This window comes from Elephantulus edwardii, unplaced genomic scaffold (assembly GCF_000299155.1).
Source record: "Elephantulus edwardii isolate Elephantulus edwardi_28Jun2011 unplaced genomic scaffold, EleEdw1.0 scaffold00007, whole genome shotgun sequence".
NCBI classification, from domain to species: domain Eukaryota; kingdom Metazoa; phylum Chordata; class Mammalia; order Macroscelidea; family Macroscelididae; genus Elephantulus; species Elephantulus edwardii.
The window spans coordinates 37,970,522-37,978,162 of NW_006399757.1; the positions used below are offsets into that span (position 1 = coordinate 37,970,522).

Here is a 7,641-nt window from a genome sequence, read left to right on the forward strand (position 1 = left end):
CTCCACACCCACCCTCGACAGCCCTATAGGAGACCACTGTCCTGTGCACACATGCTTGGTGCTGTATCCCATGGATTTCTGGAGTCATCTTACCTTCTGTGCATTGATTATAAGTGATGAATGGAGGAAAAAAACACAGTTTGGCCGCATTAATCCAGGGGGATAATGGCGATAATGTAGGTTTCATTCCCAGCCAGAGCACCTGATACACACCTACCTGTCAATTTTATTTTTCTAAATATGATGTAGAAGAGATTTCTGCAGAACTTTTAGACTAAAACTAGGAAGAAAGGCTTGGCTATCCACTTCTGAAAACCAGCCATTGAATATCCCCTGTATCACAGTGGTCTGGGTCACAGCCAGTCATAAGGATGGCAGAGAACCAGGCCGTTTACTTCCCTTGTACACAAGGGGGCCGTGACTCTAGGGCTAACTCCATGCCAGCTAACAATGGGAAGAAATCTGGTTTGGTGTGCATCCTATTCTTTCAACATGCTTTTTTTTTAGCTCTAAGTATGTCCTGTTTCTAGATAGGGAACAAAATAAATCTCATGGGGTTACAGTCTCTAGACTTTCCCAACAGACAAGAGTCATGGTTTTGCCACGCCGATGTGGCTCGCCTTGCCTGCCAAGATGCCCTCCATCATTGCTGTTCCTAAGAAATTGTGCTGAGATACTCATGTGGAATTACTCTTGTCTCATGACATACCAAGGCCTCATAGTTGAATTGATGAACTCATGTATACCGGATACCTACTCTGCCCAGCAGTGTGTAAATGTTATGAAGGATTCCAGTGAGTGCTAAGTCCATTTACTGATAGGTGTTTATGTTCCTAATGAGTAAACCAGATTTACATGTAATCAAGGAATACTATGAGACTATAGAGAATTAAGTGCTAAATAATGTGGAAGTAGTTTTAAGTGGTCAAAGCGTTTGCAGAAGGAGTTGATATTCTATATTATAATGGCTTGGCTTGAAACCTGAGACCTCAGACAAACCAACAACTGAGTCAGCACGAGTCACTTTTCATTTTCTGTGCAGAGGGACAGTTTAGAGCCCTCTCAGCCCAGGCAGGAGCCTGTTTGCTTGTCCATTTTTTGATGGTAACTGACTCTCATTTGCACTTCCTTCATCCAAATCAGGACCTCAAAGATCAACATTCCCAGCTCCCAGCCTCAGTGGATCCTTGGCTAGTAATACATTCATTACCTTGCCTTTTTTAAGGACTTGGGAGTTTCTTTCACTTTCTGTGTGGCAGCTCGTAATGGTTTCTGATGACACTCTGTGACTGGCTCTTATTTGATAATACATATAGCTGGGCTCTCTGTGGCTCTAGTCTTTTCTGTGACTTCTGACTCACTTTCTTGAAACCTTTTTAACTTTAGGACACCTTCCCATGAAGTCTTTGACATGCTTTTTATGCCACACTTAACCATACTTTATTTAATAAGCAATGGAAGAAAATGAGCACTTACAAACTATATAGATATTCAAGATCTCCGAGTATTCCCTGCTTCATACACCATTTGTATTCTGAGCTCCGTTGACCAGGGGGTCTGGAGAATCAGCTGGCTGTTGAGATGTGATGGTCTGTGTGTCTCGTATATCCTGTGGTATAAGGTTGAGCTGCAACCTTCAGGTTTGTAATGCAGTTTAAAATCTACAAGGATAGTACAGTATGTATACACTCTGGCCCCAGATTCGAAATGGAGTTTGTTTCAGAAGTTCATTTCTCAGGAGCTGTGTAGAACTTAGAAACCTTTCCTGGAGTAGCAATCCTAACAGTTATGATTTGGTTTCCAGATTCTTGTCCTCAAAAGCCTCTTTAACTCATGGCACAGTTGAAGTTCACTTCCCACAGAATAAAGTAAAGAAAGGAAAGGAAAGATTACGATTGGAATATTGAGAGTGGGCTCACAAGAAAAAAATAGGGGAGTTTTAAAATGCATTTCTTATTTGTTTATTTTGTTTTAGTTTAAATTTTTGGGGGGACAGAGGGAGAGAGGATTGGACACACTCACTCACTGTCTTGGAACAGGTTCTCAGAGGATTGGGACTTTCCTTCCCCCATTCATTTCTTGGGAGGTGTAACAATTCATATGCATTGTGTTTTATATAATTCATTACCTTTTTTGATTGGTTTGCATACAAAATTCTTATACATTGTGTTCCACATATTTCTTCATTCACTCACATTGTGTTTCATACATTTGCAAACATTGAGTTTTATAAAATTAATCACCATTGATCTATGCCCGTTATTACTCCATCTTTTTAGGTCCCTACTGGATCTTTCCTAATTCTTTCACCTCCTCCTCCACACACCCAATTTTGCGATCTCATGATTTCCCCTTACCTCATTCTCAGCTTCCCAACTCCTCCCCTTCTCCTCTTGGAATTTCATGCACATCTTACTAGTTACCCTTCTATTTTTACAACAATGATCTTATGCAGTATTTGTCCTTATGAGACTTAGTTAACTCACCATAATGCTCTCTAGTCTCTCCCATGTTATATAGTTGTTGTTGTTGATTGCCTTCAAGTCGAGCACGACTCTATGAACAAAAGATCTGAAGCCCCTCTACAACTATGAACATTTATTGACATTTATAGAGTTTCCGGAAGCATGTTGATTAGGAAGTGGAAGCCACTCTGCTTCCAAACTGTCCCTGAGTGCTGCATAGTATTCCATCATGGGAAAGTACCACAATTTCTCAATCCAATAGTTCTTGGCTATTTTCATGTTCTTGTGATTCTAAATAATGCTATGAACATTGATGTACAAAACTCCTTTTTTGTTTCAGTTCTCATTTTCTTGAGACATATTCCTAGCAGTGGAATATCTGGGTCATAAGGAATTTCTATGTTCAACTTTTTGAAGAAATGCCAAACTGCATTCCAGAGTAGTTTTACCATTTTATAATCCCACCAAGAATGTATAAGAGTTCAAATCTCTCCACATCCTCTCCAAAATTTATTACTTGCTGTCCTGTTAAATTTTACCACTGGCTGAGGTGATATCTCACTGTGGTTTTTTGTTTTTTTTTACAGAGTTTACCAAAAACATTTAATGGAATGTAAAAATGAACATCTAAACTCATTACATTATTTTTTGAAATTTTATGGTAGAAAAATACTATGGGGAGACACTTCTTATTAAACTGACAGGCCACGGTCTCCCTTCCCCAGCTTCTCTGCACCCCGTCGTCACTGGCTCACTATCTTCTTCTGACCCTCTTTGCTGCGACGGCATCCTCATCCTGCTCCGGGTCTCCGGGGGCAGCACCTCTCTTGGCCCCGCGCGTGGCTCTGCGCAGGGCTCTTCCATCACCCTGGTTTGAATGAATCTTCTCAGTAGGTTCCTCTATGCCCTCCAGTTTCATCTGGTTTTTAGACCTCAGCCTTGAGGATCGAGTTCCCAGCAATGGGACTTTATCTTCTGAGACTCCCCTGGAGGGGTCACCAGTCTTATTCAAAGAGGTATTCTTTGTGCTGGGCCCAGCCCCTCACCTCCTGGAGGCGGTGCCCAGGATCTTCTCTGCACTGGGCTCAGGGTCAGTACTGTGTGTCCTGATGGTCTCACTGTGGTTTTGATTTGCATCTCTCTTACTGAGTATTTCTTCATGTGTCTGTTGGCCATCTGAATGTCTTCCTCTGTGAAAAGTCTTTCCATGTCTTTTGCCCATTTTGTAATTGTGTTATCGGTCTTTCTCTGGTAGAGGCTCTGCAGTATTCTGTAAACTTATGTAATGAGACCCTTGTCTGAGAAAGCATGTTTCTTTCCCAGTCAGTAGGTTTTCTTTTCACCCTGTTGGAAAAAGGTTTTATTTGCACAGGGACTTAATCTTTAATTAATTATTCCTGTTACGTGCTTTTTACCATCCTTTCAAGTCCTCAGTGCATCATACCCATTCCTTCTCCTCCATTTACCCTCCAACCTCTGCTATCCCAGTGATTCTTCTCCCCCCTTTTCCACACTCTTTGTCCCTTTCCCCTCCCCCCCTTTGAGCATCCATATATATCTAGTTCTGTTATCTTCCCATTTTCACAATAGTGGTCTTCTGCAGAATTTGTCCTTTTAAGACCAAGTTATTTCACACAACATAATCTTCTTTAGGCTCATCCATGTTGTATCATATTTTACAAATATCTCATTGTTCTTTGTTGTTCTAGTTGTAAACCACAGAGTCGGACTCAACTCACAGCTGACCCTCCAGAGGGTTTTCAGGGACAGTTAATTGCACGAGAGGAGATTGCTCATCCTTCTCCCATGGAGCAGCTGGTGGCCTTGAACCATCTGCCTTCAACATTGCCATGCAGCTTCTTGCCACTTTAGTGCTGTATAATATTCCACTGTATGACTTTTTTCCCTTTTTTAATGTTTTTTTTCCATTTTATATTTTTATACTAGTTTGTTTACAAAATTTTAATATGTTGTTTTTTAGACCAAATTATTCCAATTTCCCTCACATCCCCATCAAATTGTACAACATCATGATTAATCGCCTCACCCCCCAGCACATTCTCATCCCTCTGCTTCCATCCTCCTGCATTTTTTATTGAAAAAAATAGTCAAAGGTGAGTATAAGGTTTTAATTTTCCTTTTATAGAGTCTTTGAAAAGAATTTTTTACAATCTCCAAAACACTTTTAAATATTCCCAGCTGTAGATATCTTTTATATAGTTAATTTTACTTAGAAACTCATACTTTTAGTAAGGAATTAATAAAATAGTTACAGTAACTTTTTCTGTTTGAATGAGCACTTAAAAATGGAAATAAAGGAAGAAAGCGGATGTACAATGGTTAAATTTCTTTTTTCTCCCCAGAGAGAAAGAAAAAAAGATCAAAGAGAATGGTCTTTGCCATGAGAGAAATCTTGTTTGAAGTGGATTAAGTGGAGTTGGGAACTGGAGAAGAAGGAGGAGGGACATGTTATGTAGGGCTTTGGTGCCTCAGTGGCTAAAGAATTAAGCTACTAACCAAAAAAAGAAAAAAATCTCAGGGTTACTATGAATTGGAATAAACTTTATGGCAGTGGAGCTGGTTTACAGTAAACCACATCAACCACTTACCCTCTGGAGGTGGTGATGGTTACTAAACAAGAGTTGGAGCAGCACACAGTAGGTGAGAGCAAAATACCTACCTAAGAGAGAAAGCTATTTAAGTAGTTGTTCTTTATTCACAGGACATTTAGAAGTTCATTTCTAACTAGAGGCTTGAATGAATCAAGTTCTGTCACCTTACAGAATCTCTGGGATTCTGCTAATGACTCTTTAGTATTTCCTCGAGTTTCTGTACTTTCAGTGACTTAAGCAGGCAGCACGTAGTATTCCTCCTGGTTGTCTATGTCCAGAACCGCAAAGGATGGTCATTCTACCAAATTGAAAGTGTGTCGAATAATGAGAAGCATTTTCTATATTAACTTCTGCTCAGCAGAGGTGTGTCATTTGTCACAAAGGTGCACATCTCAAAATGGAAAGTCCAGCCGGGGACCGTCTCTGGTTTGTTATACTGACGAGTTTTTTACTTCCTTATCTCTGCTCTTTCCTCTCCTTTCCATCAAGCCTTCTTCATTTTGGGGATTGATTCTTCAGTGACTCTTCTTTGAAACTGAACAACCTCATAACTGACCCTTCTTTGGCTTTCTGACACTATAAATTGCATACGAGGAAATTGCTCATTTTCTCCTGAGGAGCCAGTGGTAGATTTGAACCACCAGAGAGGCGTGATTTTTCAGTTAGCAGCCCAGCTCCCTATGCCTGTCCCTGTGTAGCGGCAGACAGAAGAGTTACTCTTGTCAATAATCTGGAATTTCCTACATCCATTTTTAGTTTGTCATTCATTTCTTCACATATTATTTTATTAAAAAATATAAAAGCAAGACAAAGGTAAAATGAAAGGAAAAATTGAAACAACTAATAGTAATATTTAAAAAAATCTAAAGAAAAAAATTAGACTACTAATTATAAAGAAGAGAATTTTTCAAATAATGTGGCTGAATGTCCAAACCAACATAATAAATTTAGAGCGCTAACCTTATGTTCCTGCTTAAATTGGTGCTAAATTTGTAAATTAAAGAATTAAATATTTGCAGATAACTATGATAACTCTGGGAGGAGATGCAGCCAAAGTGCTCCTTGGAGGCAAAGATGATGAAGCTTCGTCTCACATACTAATGTGAGAAGCTATTTCTTGAAGGGGGACATCATGCTTGGAAAGGTGGAGGGATGGCGAAGGAGAGGAAGAACTCAACGAGTGGATTGACACAGTGACTACAGCAATGGGCTTCAGTGTGTCAGAGGTGGTGAGGGTGACACAGGAGAGGACGAGGTTCAGGTCTGTTTTCATAGTGTTGTTATGAGGTCTACTCACCTGCATGGTACCTAACAATAACAACAACTGGGACAAAGATTAGTTACCCATGCTTAAATTATATATTAATTTTGAACTAATTAATGTTGACCTAATCTTTTATTCATTTTGAGCACATATATGTTTAGCATATCTGTGTATGTAGAATATTTTATTAAAGTGAGTGATCTTGCATAGACTATAAAAGAGATATGAAGGCAAGCAGTACCTTTAATTAGGTAGACTTAATAGGCTTTTTGAAAATAGAGACCATTTTATTTGTCATAATTTTCAACTTATTTTCTTCTATTTTAGGAAGTATATTTGTATATTTTTCTAATGTTAAAAAGTTTAAATATAAAACCAAGATGTAATACAATTACATACATACATCTGAACCAAGTGTCTGTACCTCACAAATAATTATGTTTAGAAAATAATTTGGTTTATGTTTAAGTAATAAACATAAAATAATTATGTTTATGTCTTACTTCCTCATAATCAAACAATTAGCAAAGCAATTACACGACTACCAAGCAGGCAAAGGCATGTACATAGTTCTAATTCTAAAGTATACATATTTTTTAGAACTTCTCTGATTTATCATTTTTATGACCTTGGAATTATTTTCATCATAGTTAAAAGCATGCTTTCATGTAATACAGGCATGTTTATGAACCAGTTAATCAAATGTAAAATATTTGTTAGCTGCCCACTGTGTTCTAATGCTATGTCTTCTCTGGGAAGAATGCACACAGTTGCATCTGGGAGTTGTCAACTTGTAAAAATAATACTTCGCTCTCTCCAGAGAAAGTGTAACATTAGGTTTAGGACTACTGAAATAGCCCTTACCACCTCTAGAGAATTCAGACTGTGGAGAAGTACTCAGTTAATGATGGCATCTGTGGTTTATGGGATCAAGAAAAGTGGTAGACAGTGACAAAAGATCTTTTCCTGTGGCTGCCAGTGGTCAGACATCATCCAGGAGTTTGACTCCATCCCCAGTGTGACTGAGAACTGTGACTGCACAGTCACTGAATAACTTAGAAACGGAGAGGGACTCATTGGCCAGGTGTCACCTGGGAATGTGGCTCCATGGTCACGTGGGATTCTATGCTCAGGGGTGGCCAAGGAATATGACAGCATATTCAGATATGAGCTCCAAGAAGTGTGATTCCAGGTGCTGCTCATAAATAATAAGGGACAGTCTTTCCAAAGAGCCAATAAGGAGAATGGCTTCCACCTCAAACATAGTTGGAGAGCTTTCTTTTTTTTTTTTTCTTTTTTA

At 39.0% G+C, this 7,641-nt stretch overlaps 1 protein-coding gene across 1 annotated transcript in view; it reads left to right on the forward strand.

Annotated features, from left to right (window-relative positions):
• PLCE1 (phospholipase C, epsilon 1) overlaps positions 1–7,641 on the forward strand; it is a 248,531-nt gene that overhangs the window by 72,451 nt on the left and 168,439 nt on the right.